Source organism: Etheostoma spectabile, chromosome 18, assembly GCF_008692095.1.
Source record: "Etheostoma spectabile isolate EspeVRDwgs_2016 chromosome 18, UIUC_Espe_1.0, whole genome shotgun sequence".
Taxonomy (NCBI): Eukaryota; Metazoa; Chordata; class Actinopteri; order Perciformes; family Percidae; genus Etheostoma; species Etheostoma spectabile.
The window spans coordinates 23292697-23309368 of record NC_045750.1 but is presented as its reverse complement, the minus strand read 5'-3'; the positions used below and the strand labels follow the sequence as shown (position 1 = coordinate 23309368).

Sequence of the window (16672 nt, the reverse complement as noted above, 5' to 3'; positions counted from 1 at the left end):
TTGATACATTATGATACATTATGGGCAGCAAGCTATGCCTCGTCTCCTTCTCCCAGGAGAATTTTTTTTTTTAATTTTGAGAAGTCATTCAACTCTTTAAAGTCTGAGATTACAGAGTTGAACTTGTTAAAATGAATGTACCTTGTGTCGAAGGTTTAATTGTATGAGAAGTGCAGCTTTGCCTCTTTCAACAACCGTAGTTAAGGAGAACAGTCCACTTCTACCAGTTCTGCTCACTATCTCCCCCAAATCCGGTTTTGTCATTGCATTCCACTGCCATCGAACTGGTAAGAACTGGTAGAACGGTAGGAACGTTATGTTCTTGAACTGCAAAATCCCTTCGGTTGGAAAGCGCTACTGTCTCAACCTCACCTGTCAAACAGTGACCAGTTGTTAAGTGATAGGTGCCATTGTGCTTTTGTACATAAATAACATAAAAAACTAATTTAAACCTTTTTGGGTTCTGACACAGGTACTCACAAACATGAGACCCTCCAGGTACGTGGTGCCATCAATGACAATGTCTTTGGGTAGATCACGAGATGTGCCTGGAGCTGTCGAGTACATCCTCAAGTCTCTTTCAGCACCCTGGGAGGAGGTACAGTGGGATCTTTAGTCAATTACATAAAAGATAAAATGTATTCGGTAAAATTAGTAGCATTAGAGAGGGAACATCTCGTTTAGTGTGTCTCTGTAGATTGAGCCATTTCTAATTGAAATCAAGAACACTTATCATATAGACTAACTTGGAGAGTCCAGTATTCACAACATGCTTCCCTCCTAAGAGGCTAAACAATCTTCATCCTAACTCCCACGTACCTGTGAGAGGTAGACCAGTTGCCCCAGATCATCATACTGACCCTGTTTCATCCCAACAACGTCATCCACCTCCTTCTTCACTCTGAGAATAAAAACCCAACTGAAGAACACCATATTCAAAGCATAGTATAACTTTCATTTTTGCTTCTTACTTCTCCAGAATGTCATAGGATGTCCTCCCGAGTTCCTATATGCAGAAAGCCAGTTGATTAGCAGTTGTTTCTTGCCCTAAAATGTTAGAACCATTACCTTCAAAACCCCAAAGTCAGCTTAAAGGACAGTTTCTCAAAAACCCAATAAAAAGTAGGACTTAAATAAGTGGTGGTGATGATCTATACCCATATTTAAAGCATGGATTTTTGTGAATAACTATGTCATTAATTGCAAAGTATTTTTAAACTCCCATATTGTTCAGAATTCCACACCTAAACTGGTGGTAGCTGACATTCTAGGTAAGGGAAATATGTTTACTGAAAGTGTCCCTTAACATTTTGACCTCACTTGAAGCCCAGCTCAGCTTCTGTGTGGTCATATTTCACACATCAAGCAAGACGACCAGACTCACCCGCAATAAAAATGTCACAAAATTGTCCAACATCACTCTTCGTCTTCTTTGTCAGTGTTCCTGGAATAACAATGAAAGAATTCAACGTAACCCAATATTTTAGTTATCTTATCATTTAATTTGTAACATTAAAATCCATGTTGGACGGAAAGTTGACCTAATGTAACATATGCATATTAACTCGCCTGTCCTGTCTAGAGAAAAATCAAATATACACAATATATTTGACAAATATCTCGATAATCGATCACCGCAACAATATGGTATGTGATGTACTGGTCTTCCACAAAATATAAACACAATGATGATTTTGATAAATATCGGCAGTAATGGGATATAAGGACTAAGAAGGTAAAATATAGAAACCGTTACAACATTCTGGTAAGTTCATAAAATGACCTCTTACTGTAATGCAGTATTTAAAAGCAGGGTACAACAACACTTATGCCAAATTCGATATTACGATATCCAAAATCTAAGACAATATCTATCTCATATCACGCTATCATATACAGGGGGACACTATTTTTCTCTCACTATACTCTAGGTCACAACTTGCTCCAAAGCAATTGCTGTCACTCTCTCCTTTCTCCATCACTCTATCACCCTCCCCACACACCATCGACGCACACACACCAAAAGCCCCAGTATACAAAAGTCTTGCAATTAACCCTCCGGAAACCACACCGCCCCCCCCCCCCCCCCCCCCCCCCCCCCCCGGCTTTCTTGCGTTGAAAGTGCAAAAACACTTCATCAACCCCGACAACAGAACTCCGAAAGGGTCACAACGTAGTAGGAGCACACACCGTAGCGACAGCGTGGAGTTTTACGCACAACCTGAAACGCCACAAATAATCTTTCCAAATTCTTCTTATCTAATCACACGTTAGGGACCAACCTGTGCCAGCTGATTTGAGGATCTGTGTGAGGATGTCCTTGGGGACGTCGTCGCCGTTTTGCATGGCAGTCTTTCGGTCCTTAATCCACTTAGCTCCATTGTGCGCAGCAGGGCAAGCTTCCCTCCTTTCTTACGAATGGTCGGTTGCTTCAGCTTGTACTGGAAACGCAAGATTTAGGATCGGTATATACATCATCACCCACCGCACAAACCTTACAATTTGAAGTCAATACCTCAAAGAAGGATTTCCCCTGTATGTAGATCATCCCTTTCAGACATGTCTCAATGGCGTTAGGGAAAAGCGATGTATCCTTCTGCGTCTAAACTCCACTCCAAATGCACCTGAGAGTTATGAGGAAAATAAGCTAGTTACAACTTCATTATACCTTTTTATATATATACTTTTTATATAAAACTTTTGTCAAACTGGTGCTTTTTGTCACATACAAGGAAACGTTTTGGATCATTACTGCTGTGAAGACGTGAAACAGCTATAGCACAATACCTTAGCAATAACATCAGGGTAAAAGAGTTCATGAGGTTGAGCTGCTGGCTCTGTCGTTGATTCAGCCGACATCTGTAAGAGTAGTCAGCATTTCTTCCCTCTTCTCGTTGAAGATGCACGGTTAGACCTCTCAAATACCTGGAAATGAGTAGTTTTAGAAAGTGACTAGCGGACACCACACACACCTTATTATATTATATATATATAGTTGGACAATGTTCTCCAAAGAAACAAGAGCAAAAGATACCCACATCTAAACCGATCTACAATGATGCAAACACGGGATTAAATGAAGGATGAGCAAATAGTGGTGCCCATCTTTGTGATTATTAAATAACTCACAAGGCTGGAAGCGCGGGTCCATGATGCGCCGCTGTTTATACCACTTCTCTGATCTGTTGCTGTTACCAGGCATCACCTAGGAACCTTGAAAAGAACATGAACATTCAAAATAGCTATATAAGTTTATAAATGATTCGCATCCCAAACAGTAAGGGAACCAACACAAGGGCTGATAATACACATACAAACACAAGTTTGTTGTCAGTTTCAAATTTTACATGTTCACAGTATTAGGATTCCACTGTTTGTATGAAAAATATGTAGTTAACTAATCTGATCTGACAAATTACCTTTGACCAAACAGGCTGAATGTCTGTTGTAGAATCTATCTTTCGATCTTGGGGACATCAGTATCCCTGAAACAGAGCCAATGACAAGAATATTGAGGACAAGGTGTTTTTAGCTGCAGACATCGTTTCTTACTGTTGTGTTTTTGTGGTGCTCGCTCCTTCTAGTATTTCATTTCTTTGTTTTGGAGTAAACTTTGAGATTGTGGAAAATGCCTGTTCCTGTGTGTAGTGTGACTTCTGTATCTCTGGACCGATTTGTTGCACTTTTGTTTGGCTGTTTAAATAAAAAAATATTGACAAGGTGTTTTTGAAATTTTGATATATGCTACCCAAAGGACAATAGAAAAATTAGTGGCATTTCATGATGCACGCTTTAAACTTCATGTTTTGATTGTCAATACTTATGCAACTGGTGGTTTATAACTCTATAAGGTACTGTTTTTACGTGTTCGCTTCTGGGCAGTCACAAGGACTGCAACGTAATGCAGAACGTTTTATCTGCAGACAGGCCCTAGTCTCTGCCTGTAATGACTTGTCATACATTATCATTACAGTAACTATTAAGCACCCGGGTTAAGCACTGTGGTTTACACTACATCCGTCTTTCAGCAGATATAGAACCGCATTGCAGAAAAACTGAAACCACGCCATCAATTCAGTTTCAACGTACCTCATAGAACAAACATAGATTATTCTGACTGCTAACTCCGGAATAGAACAGAACACCTGGCAGCCATGTTCCTGGGTCAAGTTTTAGACTTGCTGCAACTTTTTATATCTGGTACGTAACATGGGAACTACGGCGTTTGTTCTAATTTAAATTTTTCCATTTAGTTTTAATATTCACATAGGCTACTTCTGTCTTAAATCCATGAACATATTGTGCTTACCATTCCGAAACGTGTCGTCATGTTTGTCGCCTTTACTCATTCCCTTAAAAAAGGTTGTAATGTCCGAAGAGCAACCTGTGGACGAAAAAAGAAAAATTTGCCAGGTAATGTGAAAAACTCCAATAATTTAGCTACGCTCGCTAGGTGACAAGAAACAAATAAAGTTAGCGCTAGACAAACTTAACGACAAACCATGAATTTGACGTTGACTTACTTGTCTCTCGGTGGCCCAGGTATGTGGTTCATATTTCATATGAATGGTGTTTACAATAACAATAACCAATAGACGATATGAATATCAGAAAGAGCCGAAACAAAGAGTCCAGCTCAAATGACATAGAAAGTACATTTTGGTACATCAAGCTCAATAGACTGTCGCACGTGTGAACGCTAGAAAGCTAGTCCAAGTCCTGTCTGTCAGGCTGTTGACAACTGCGTCATAATGATGCCGAATCACCTTCACACATTAAATAATTCTTGTACTCATATCATTGCAAGTTCGGGCTCCATAGCTCAGTGGTAGAGCACTGGTCTGTAACCAGGGGTCGCGAGTTCGATCCTCGGCGGGCCTGCCTGGTCCATTCATTTTCAAAACGCAATATCTTTTCGTCGCCTTAACCTGGAATTTCTGTTAACCGTGGACGTCCTGTAGCGTTATTGATAAACTGCTACTAAAAAAACATTTTTTTTTTATTACTAACGTGCAATGATTTCTGATAGGTGAACATCTTTACACCAACTGTAACGTTAGCCGTTCCAGGTTTGACTATTGCTCATTAGCTTATAACAGCTAAGTTGGCTATATTAATTAGTTAGCTTTAACCCTACCTTTACACCAACATGTCGTAGCAAATCAGTCATGTGCACGAGCTTGTAAGTAGCCTACTCACCTCACCAGGAAGTTATGTCGGTATCATATCAGTCTCTATCGGTGACGGACATGCAAATGCTGCTACATGCCAAACACTAAAAAGTATTTTTGTATGAAACTGTTTATACTGATAACAGAGAAACAAAGAAGAGTTTATATGTTTATGCCCACAGTCAAATTAACACCTTTGTTAAAACTGCATCGGAATGACCTACGTTCTGTGTATTTCAGCTTTATCAAGTCCTATAGACACAGAGCCATCATTAGAACACTCAGTTTTAGTAAAGGCACATTAGACCTGATTAGTTATGAGTTTATTGATAGGTCTTAAGAAATTGGGCACCAAAAGCTGCCTTCTTCCCATCTATTTTAAAGTGGCTGTTTTGTCAATTAACCCCCTGTTATCCTCAGGTTCATTTGACCCATTTTAATAATGTCTATAATCAGAAATTTGGCTTCTTTTAAACCAAATTACCACAAAAAAAAGATGGATTCCCATGCAACGTGCTTGCAAATTCAATAGATCACTTTCATTGAATTTCGGGTGTAAATTGAAATGGTTCCTCAACCAGCATCGTGACCAAACCATCCCTCAACTACGTTCCTCTATCTTAACTATTATTCAATATTCACAATTTCGCTTTAGACTCAAATCTTAGGTATGATCTAACTTTGAGGGTTGTTGACATGACTCCAACAAGTATGGTAAAACTGTGGTAGTAGGTGGTATAGTGAATTTTAAAAAAATAGTAATGTCAAATGGAAAAAAAAAGTAAGTGTTAATCTTTGGACACGGAGCAACACACGATCAAGTGTGGTAGGATGTTATCCTATCATGAAGGTCTTCCTCAGAACTTCTCTGCACTATCCTCCTCCTTAATTAAGCGAGGTATGTTGGAACTGCACCTTTCAGTTATATGAAAACGGGGTGTCGATTTAAGTTTGTCAGTGGGTTTAGAAGTTTTTCAACCTTCAAAACTTTTAACCAAAATTGTACTGCTTTTGCACCTCAGAGTTCATCCGTCACCAATCACTTTCAGCACGGAGGACAAGTGAATTCCTCCAGACTGAAAATAGGACAAGTATTGCCAATCGAGGCATAGAACCCGTAGATAGATGCCCTTCCACACATCAGAACCCCCCCCCCCCCCCCCTCGGTTTATACAATTACACTCGTCTCCGGGCGCACTGCAATAATTGTTTTGCGTCAACACTGATCCCACTAGGCTTAATTATAGAGAGATGCATACACAAGTGACAGGCTAAGTGATGCAGGGACATTGTGAATCAAAATGTGCCTTATGTTTGCTCGTGTAAATATATGAACACACATCAAGGGTAAACACACTCTGCATTGCTGAAAGGGGCTAAAAGCTGTGACAAAGCACGCACGAAAGGCCCAAGATCCATTTCGAATCAGCTGTGTTATTGTTAAAAAACAGCCTAAATTATTGCATTCTGATGCATTCCCCCCTTTTCTTCCCTGGCACGTTAGCCTCCCTTTTGTAGAAGAAAATACAGTCCATCCATATGTAAAAAATATTATTTATGACTGATTATAGCTATGTGAATACACTTCTTGTGTGCAGAATCAAGCATGTGGCTAGAACAACCTTACCCACCATGTTAAAGTTGATTAAAAGAGGAATAAAAAAACATCTTTTGGAAATTGTCCTATGCCTTAATTCAAAAATCTAGGTTCAACCTTTCGGTGTGAACTTTCTCTGTGCTTGGATTGAATAATGACATAAATAATATTTGTCTCCTTAAATACAGGGGGCATAAGTATACACCCCCCTATGTTAATCCCATAGAGACAGGCAGATTTTATTATTAAAGGCCAGTTATTTCCATGGATCAGATACTATGCATCCTGATAGTTCCCTTGGCTTGGAATTAAGGTAAATCCCACCCCCATCATCACATAGCCTTCACCACTAGAGATTGGCATGTTTTATTTCAGTTACTAATAGATTAAAGATGGTTTGATTTAGCGTTGGAGATGATCTTATGGGAAGTTCCCCATGCCTAATCTAGTATGGTGAAGTATGTGTGATGATGGTGGGGGGGGGGAGTTATCAGAATGCAGAGTATCCTGACTCATGATAACTGGCCTTAATAATAAATCTGCCTTCTCTATGGGAATTTACATGGGGGGTGTATACTTATTCCCCCTGTATTTTAATGAAATATTTTTTTTCTGAACAATACAATTACTCATTCATAAGAAAATTGGTGTCCTTAGAGGTTGGATTTTTCTAATTTTTGAATTAAGGCTAAGATCAATTTCCCAAAAGATGTTTTTTTTATTCCTCTTTTATATCAACTTTAGCCTGGTGTGTAGTTATGCAAGCCTCTGTACTGCTGTCACTTTACAGGTAACCCCAAAACAAGCTCACATGTCCTCTCCACTCATCCCCTCACCTTCTTTAGGCTGACATGAAAGCCTACAGTAATGACACACACTCATCGGCGCTTCCTCTCACCCGACAGTGGTGATATCACACACACTATGGGACTATTTTTACACGGCTGTATTTCAGAGTCACAGAATACCGGCATCACTTCTGGGTGAAAATGCATGTAGTGCATTACTCAGTCCAATTTTAAAGGCCAGGACGGGCAGCTGCCCAGTGAAGTAAACCGGATTTCTACGACAAATCAGAAGTTTGTGTTCATGTTGGCGTCTGCAGATCGACTTATGACAAAAAAGCAAAAACATTTGGGTGATTCACTGATTAGTAATTGGGCAACATTTTGATAGTCTTTAGTCGGTACTTTGGGGTTGGGTGGGGGGGGGTTGAAGCAAAATATAAAGGTATGATGGAAAAACTGAATTATTTTATGGTTTGGACTGATTGTTGGAAAATGTGATATTTCACTCATTCCCATTTTCTAGAACAAAATACTAATATGCGTAAGGTTAAGCGCTGATGAAATAACTTCCTAACCTCTAATAAATGTGCTTCCATTTTTTTTGGAAATGTGACAAAAGTAATCCTCAAATATGAAGTTTTGTTATCTTGAATGAGGTTGTGTGCATTAAGTAATTAATAATCTACTCTCATACATATCGGACACTCTAACTGCTCTTAACTGATAATTTAGGGTAAAGGCTTTTTTACAGCCAAAGGTTTTATTGTTATTACATTTTTATTGTTATTTTTGCACTGTTTTTTCCTCTATACTGCATTTTTAAACCTTTTTTTGTAAGCTGCTGCTGGAATTTCAAGTCATCCAAAAGGTTAATAAAGACGAAGTCTGAGGTCGGTCACAGACCGTTGTATAATAATACATACAGTCTATGTGTCCAGTGTTCACTGAAGCCTGTGTACTATCCATGGGACCAGGGGGGTGCTCCATGTCAGTTTCTCAACCCTCATGTGTGTCCGTAGGTCAAATTGGGGACCTGTTTTCAGTAAAACAAAATAAAAAAATGTGTGTCACAAAAGGTGGGCTGTCAAAATAAGCGCTGAAAACTGTAAAAAGTGACAAAAAGGTCAGAAAAGTGATAAAATGTTGAACCAAAATGGGTTTTTTCATGGTTGACGGGCAGAAAACACATGGTTAATCCCCTTTATTCTCATGTCCCTGTTTTGTCTTTCTTGCAGCACTGAACTGTAAACTCACAAGAAAACTAAAACTATTTCCGGGTTTTCTAATGTCCAAACATGCCTGCACATTTAAAAAAAACTACTATCCAAGGATCCCAGAATCCTTCTCTGACCAAAGTACCACTTTTCTTTCTCAAGTGTTGGCTACCATCCATCCACCTGTACCACTGCGGCCACTTCATACCTGTACATAGGGTTCGCATAATCTCCCAGCTTGTCTGCATTCTTATCTTAAAAGAGGAGCATCGTGTTTTGTCCGGGTCTTGGCTCGGTCTAAGTGCTGGAGGCGGAGGGCCGTTTGATGTGTTATGGCTGCTGTCTGCCGCCTCAGTCCAACTGGATCTGCAGGCCCCTCTCACGTCCAAAGGTATTGTGTTGGCTCTCCTTTTGATTATATTATCAAGAGACAGAGGAGCGGAGAGAGAGAGAAGAGAAAGAGAATTAGAACCCGCCACTGACGGTAGTAAACAAACACGAGTTTGTAAGAAGGCTCTGGTTCATCACAAGAAGGTCAGTTATTCCGACTCCTCTGGGGTATATGATGTCAGTTTTGGGTTTATGGGGCTGGAGATTGTTCTTGCTTGATAAAACACTTGCCTGTACTGGGCAGAAGAGAAGAAGACATTTTTGACACTCCATTACAAGAATATATTGTTCCTTACTAGAACAGCTGTACGCGAAGTGAAAGCCATAATGTACATCTCAGTCCCACTTGCTCCAGGCTTATAAAATATCTCAACACCCATTGGACGGATTGCCTTAACCCTTGTGTTGTCTTCCTGTTGACCGTGTCACTTTGTTTTTTTGGGTCAAATGTTTTTTTTTTTGGAACAGTTTTTTTTTTTATGATTTTTAAGCTTTTTTGTCATTTTTGCACTTTTCAACTTTTGTTTTTTTTTTTTTGTCCAAATGCCATAACATTGAATAAAACGCACACATTCAGTCGAGTATTGAACTGATTTATGTCTGATTTATTAGAGCGTTGTATGGAACCATCCATGTCATTGTTTGGACATTTTGTTGAAAGAACCCCATTTTCTGATGTTTTAAAATGGGTCAAATTTGACCCAGGACAACAGAGGTTCAATTTGGACAGACATTCATGGTCCCTGGAGGAGAAATCTACTACTCTCTTGATGATACTCTTTCTATAGCCCTCTCAGGTCAAAAGTTGATTTGTCCAGTAAATCCCCTGGCGCTGCCCATACATAGCCGACAAAGTAACAGGGGAACTGGAATAACTCCGTCTCATTCATCTAACTGAAAACGCAGAAACATCAGATAGCTTGACCGCCTGTTTAACTATAGATCTTTAAAAGTCCAGTTACGGCGAAAATGACAACAGAGATCAAGTTCGCGGTGGTTCGGCCTACACTTACAAAACTAAATTCCATCCCACTCTTGGATGTTCTGCCTTTTTATGAGTGGGGACTCCACTTGAGATTAGTCTTGTTGACCATGTCAGAACAAGGCCTTCCTCTGTGTCAGGAATGGATACGTCAACTCCAGATAATAACCTAAATCCCTAGATCCACTGGCATTCTAATAGTCATGTAGGCGGAGCAGCGTGAAGAAGTGTGTGTGTGTGGGTTTGTGTGTGCACACACGCATGGTTTGTTCCTTCAATGCAAGACGTGTGTGTCCATAATGGCCAGTGACCCTTGTCAGTCTCTGGGGAGCGGTATGTTGGGGGTCTGGGGTTACCCTCAGACCAAGTGTATCTGAAAGAGGAAGTGTGTGGGGGTAGGGGAGGGGTTGGGGTTGGGGTTGGGGGGGGGGACTTGAAGGCATGCTGTTCAGGCCACATTACACCCAGAGGAAATTCTCATGTTCCTGCCAGCCTACAAATGAAACAGATCTGCAACCCGCCGAGCGCTGGCGCCAGGCATGGCCACCAGCGCTATAAACTAAACCGATGAATACCATCACGTGCGACGCTCACCAGCTGAAATGTGAAGTGCACGGGGGAGCGTGCCTTCAGAATTTCTTAGATGGTATGGTTAATCCAGTTTTCACATTTTGTGCGTGAACATATCCGCTAAATTGAAATGCAATGGGCTTGAATGGGCTTCTGTGTAACCACAGTGCACTCCCTCGTGACATGACACACATGCCCTCCAGAAACTGGAGATTTATTCACCCGCTTTAAAATGCATCCGCCCGGAAACCCTTGCTCCAGTCAATATTTCAGATAACATCTTTTTCGCCACGGAGTTTTGAAACCTCCCCTCTCTTTTAAGTTTCTCAACTCTCATCTTTTCTCTCTCTCTCTGCTCTCTCTCTCTCTCTCTCTCTCTCTCTCTCTGCTTTCTCATCTGACCACACATCTGCGGTTATTTATCTTGTTTATTCGCGCAGCATGTGTCAACATGTGTCTGGCTTCCCGCCACTCACCATCCTCTGTAGTCCACTTAGGAGTCACTGAAGGACCGTAGTAGACCTACCAAGCTCCTTGGCTTTCCACAGTGGATACTCACCACACGGATGGATGGATGGTGATGGATGTGATAGATGGATGGATGGATGGATGCTAGTTATGCACATTAGATTAGTAATCCTTTGTCTAATTGTTGTGTTCCAACTTTGTACCTATGTTCTACTGCTGAATGCAAAGCGGCTTTTTCCCCAGCAAGTGGGATGACACCATGACCTACAGATTAAGTGTCTAAATGGAGATTGGATTGCCTAAGCCTATGGATTTGCATTCCCCCAACCTTTGAACTTAATCTCATGCTATTTAATCCTCTGGAAAGAGTAAGTAAGCCAGACAACTGAGGAAAGAATAGATTCAACCTAGACCCACAATGGGGACGGATGACAGGATGCGCTGTTAGTGAAGGCTGCCGGGGCTTCAGAGGTTTCATCTATGGATTATAGGACTGTTTTCATCTGGTTTGTGGAACCTTCTGTGTCATTGTGACATCCAGCTGGTCTTTTCTGGAACCCGGTTTAAAGGATTTTGGCACAGCCACCCCGCCTTCTCTCTTATCTTGACTTTGGACTTAAACTTTAGTCCCCACCACAGCTGAAAATCATCATCACGAAAATGTGTCCCTCTTGTGAATCACCAGACACACAATTTGTACTCCTGAAGCAGGTATGGTTTAAAAAGAAAAAAAAAAAAAAAGGCTGTGGTTTGTTGTTCAGAATTCTGACGAAAAATGCAGAAAACAAACGTTGGTTTAGAACACAGGCGATAAAACTGAGTACCGAGGGAACGGCAACTGGCTCGCTGCCACACGTGCTAGCATAGATCTCATGCATGACGCTAATTGAATCCTGTCGTCGCTGTGTTCAGGATCTGTTGATGCGGAAAAGGTACGTAGAGGATAATTAGAGCCCATGCTACGCACTAATTCGCATCAAGGCAGACACTAACACATAAACCACAAATGGTATTTACAGATTATTAAACTTGAGCCCCACAGCTTCCACCAGACCTACTGTGTGGACTCATCACTGAAAACAGGGACTTCCTTTAAGGGTCTGACTCTGGATTTGACTGTTAAAGACTTTACAAGGGATTTGACTTTTGGGGGATGGGATTTCCTGTCTTGTTGGGTAGTTAGATGAGAATTTGATACCACGCTTTGCCTTACAGTGGTTAGCTTAGCTTAGCACCAACGACTGGAAACAGCTAAACAAACAGCTAAAGCTGATTGGTGAGAGTTACTCTTCTGGCCAAGAAATATTGTGTTTAACATTAAAATGTTAATTAGGACTTTTAGAGGAGCTGGCAGGCCAATTTTGTTCCCTTTGGATGGACCGGCTGGCTGTTTCCACGGTTCCGGTCTTTGTGCTAAGCTAACTAACTGGTTGTTGGCTGTAGTTTCATATGTACCAAACCGACATAGAGTGTTTATTAATCTTTACATCTCTCACAAGATGCAAATAAGCCTTATTCCCAAAATGCCATGTTATTGGTTTGGACTGTATGTTGGATAAATGGGCATTGGAAAATGTGATATTTCACTATTTCCCATTTTATAGAACAAAAGCCTGTCGATTCTTGCGAATGTAAGCGCTGATACAACAACTCATTTGCAGCCTAATAACACTGTGATTTTTCATTGCTAATATCTGGATGAAGGACGTTTGCAGACATGTATGTTTTTATTTCTATTTGAAGGTGAAGCCTGAATGGTCTGTCACACATAGGTTTAGTACATTATCTCCTATTGGCTGTCTTAATATTTAGGCCGGTTTTCTGCAAAGAAGGAAGTGACATGTTTGCACTTTAGAGGAATGCTTGCTGACTGTACCTGCTTGTTGCAAGAGGAACGGTAGGAAAAGTTTGGTATGTCTGCAATAACGAGTAGAAACTACTCAGTTGAGTTTTAAGGAATTTTGCGGAGAGTACACCATGCATGCTTGGCTCCCCTGCACAGTATCTAAATTGGTGGAAAAAGAACGACCATTAAACAGTCAGATGAGAATGCAAGGTCTTATATATTTTTCTTCAGCATAATTGCAACAACATATTGATAGAGCACTGCAGTACAAGTAGAATGAAGCACAGACCTTGATGTTGCTGTATGAAGTGTATGATGCAATGGTTTCCCTTTGTAACGGGTTGCCTTCATTTCTCAGATTAGGTGCCCCATGAGTATGAGACATTTCAAATATTCAGCAAACTTTAAAAAAAAATCAAACAGACCAAATAAATACTGTAACAACACCGTAATGTAATACTAGATTCAGAAATCACAAAAAATATCCTGCTTTCCTCAACGAACACTTGATATATGCACTATCATAGAAACATGCGCATTGCTGGCGAGTTTCCCTTCACAAGAATACACTATCACCCACAATGGCAAACTGAGTACATTTTGATATATCTTTATAAAGTGCCTTCCTTTAAAATTGGTGTTCCAAAATGTAATGCGTTTGCTTTTACACTCTGGAGCCGAATTCCTGAAAAAAGGTTTGGAGCGAACATCCATAGAATTAGACTGGATAGAAAGTAGCAATTCCTGGAGTCACAAGGTTTTAAATGTAATTTAACATGACCTACCCGAGGTTATTCCAATCTTTGCACTTACCTAAGTATCTCCCAATGTGACCACTTCCATGTTGCCTTTAAGTTGTAAGCCAGGGTAAGGGCTCCAACTACATGACTTCTCAGGAGTGTTTGTTTGAGTAGGAATGGCCTTTCTATGCAATCAAGTCTGTACATAAACCAAAAGACCCTAAGCCCTAAGCAGCAATGACACTTTCTACTACACACATGCATCAACAGTTTATCACTTATAAGGGTCTCCCCACGGCCTCTGAAACTGCACAAAAAACATGATCGTTCATCAGTTACAATCTGGTTAGACCTCCAAAACCTTCCAAGTAATCCTTAGGCCAATACACTTTGTGCTAGTTCCAAAGGTGCTCTGCTGTCGAGGTAAATGAACACATTTGTTAATCATGTCCGTAGGTCCCCCTGAAACATTGTAGAGATCTATGAGCTCCGCATCTACTCACTGAACACTTCATTTTTCCTATTTTTGCACCGTAGAGACTTAGGAGGCTGGATTTACACGGCACCAACAGTCTGATGTTTAACTCTTTGGCACCCAGATCACATATATCTTCATGGCTTTGAAAATGTGATAAACTCCTGTGTGACAAAAACATTTGAAATCAAATGTGCTGTTTGCTGCTTAATTTACTATCCATTCATCTCACTAGCAACTCTCAATAGTGACGCAGAATTTTACTCCTTTTAGCTAACCTCTCTGGTTGAGATCCCAAATTCTTCCAACCCACTAATCTACTAATTTTAGTGTCCCAAACGTTTGGCTGGAATCCACATTACTGTGAATAAATGTGGCACTTTTGGGTTACCGTGTCCGTTGTCTTGTTCCCCTTAAACCTTGTAAAAACCTGAAGGATATTAATTGTTGCAGCATCGTTGGGATCTGTTGCCTCTTCCATGCATGTGTTTGTTTCTCAAATAACCATCCACATGTCATACATTCCTAATGGAAAACCTTACAAGAAGCATAACCAGGATGCTTACCATTTTTTTCTATTGTCAATCACAATGCTCCAGGACACTGTCAAAAAGCCAGTATTAGACATCAGCTTACCCCACCCGGAGAGTGTAACAATATAAAGAGAGAGAGCTCAATGTACGCCAGATGTGAACAGGTTGGCAAGCGATAGGAGAACACTGCATTTTATTTTTTCCATTCTTGTATCGTTCAGTTGAGCCTGACATCAGGACACTGTGCCAAATCCTAACTTAACAGCCACACTCCTCTCATACCTTATGCCCCCAAATCTCCCAACCACAAATGTGCGTTGTGTAAATTTGCAATTCCTCAACTTAATAATGTATGATGCATGGTTTAATGTAATATGTCATGACTTAAAGTAGGCATTCTCCTCTCAAATTAGGATTGGGCCCTTCTGACTCTCGCGAAGTAATAGTTTGGCTGTGGTCCCTCATACCCCTTGCCTCTTCCAGTTCGTTCATGAACCTCTTCATGGGGGTTTTCTGGCAGCTCAGTCCATATTTGGTGGCCGCCACCGCATGGACGACTCCAGCTCCCTTGCACAGATCCAAGGCAGCACATCCACCTTAAAGTGCAGCTCAGGGTGAGACCTCTGTCTGATGCCAGGTTCGCTGGCCTGCACACTTTCCCCCTGTGATCAGCCGACGGACCTCTCACCATAACAACAATGCTGCGCTGCAAGAGTGGAGGAATCGCTGAAAAGTGTTGAGCGTACATGCAGCACGCGCTTGACGCTTGTAGATGTCGGCGTGCTTGGCCGCTGGCGTTCGGGGTGGTACGGCCAACGGACCTGCCGCCATGCTTCTCATCGTAGACACTGACCTACAGTGTACCCAACCCCTTCGAGGGGGTAGGAGCGGGGCAGCTGGGCAGCTCAGACACATGACCTGTGGAGTACCTCTAGGAACTCACTCTTACATTTTGACCACTTCTCACAGCTGTCCACATCTGTTGGAAGTCAGCACCAATACCACATGAAATTTCATACCAGTATTGAGCAAGCCAGTTTTACATTCCCTTGTCAATGGGGTACACCGTCATATACCTACAAACTACATATATACACTGACCTGAGTTCGAGCTGTAACAATTCCAAATGTTGCTGTACAATTATGTCTCAGAAATGATGTGATACAATGCAAACAAAAATTGTCTCTTTAGTCAAATTTAAAATATTTTATTACTTTTTTAAACAAAACTTAAGTTTTGAATGATATCCCGGGAGTTTATGGATCGCATCTTTGTGTTGTGACTCGCTGTCATGTGACTCATATGTAATAACACAAACACAGCCTATAAAGTAAACAACGCCTCTTTATATCATAATTTCTTTTTAATAACCGTATCCCCCCTTGCCATATTGGTTGCTATGACACTGTATAGGGTCAAGTGCCATAACACAATTAAATAAAAACATATAGTCCGACCCATAATACACATACATATTACAATTTGGCACATCTACTAAACAACAATTACGAGACAATAGCTAAGTTAGCATATTTTGGGTTTAATCAAGAACCGTGATGATTTGGATTGAGTATGCTTTTTAAAATTGGACGGAACAGTATACAGTTAATGGGTTTTGATCCCTTAAAGCGTATGAAAGGTTGTTATCGAAACTTATAAATTAGAAAAAAACGTAACATGTCCAAATGGCTCTGTGCCAGTCTCCAGTCCGAAAAAGGGAAAAAAGGGGCCTCGACAACAGTGTATTGACATCACCTACAAAGAGGAGTGGTACAATCAGCTGTAGTTTTAAAAAATGCGCTGAGACAGCAGAATAATATATTCACATATCTTTTCTGCCTCTGTTTGTTATTGTTATCTTTATGTGGATATAACCTCACCAGGACAAGGCCTCCAG

At 40.8% G+C, this 16672-nt stretch overlaps 1 protein-coding gene and 1 long non-coding RNA gene across 2 annotated transcripts in view; both read right to left on the bottom strand.

Moving 5' to 3' along the window:
* LOC116706702 (cholesterol 24-hydroxylase) overlaps window positions 1–16672 on the bottom strand; it is a 136259-nt gene that overhangs the window by 92300 nt on the left and 27287 nt on the right. The window lies entirely within an intron of this gene.
* Window positions 816–1412, bottom strand: LOC116706512 (uncharacterized). The gene is made up of 3 exons (XR_004336257.1): window positions 1385–1412; window positions 972–1047; window positions 816–901 (listed from the first exon to the last, which is right to left on the bottom strand). It is a non-coding gene; the product is annotated as an uncharacterized LOC116706512 (long non-coding RNA).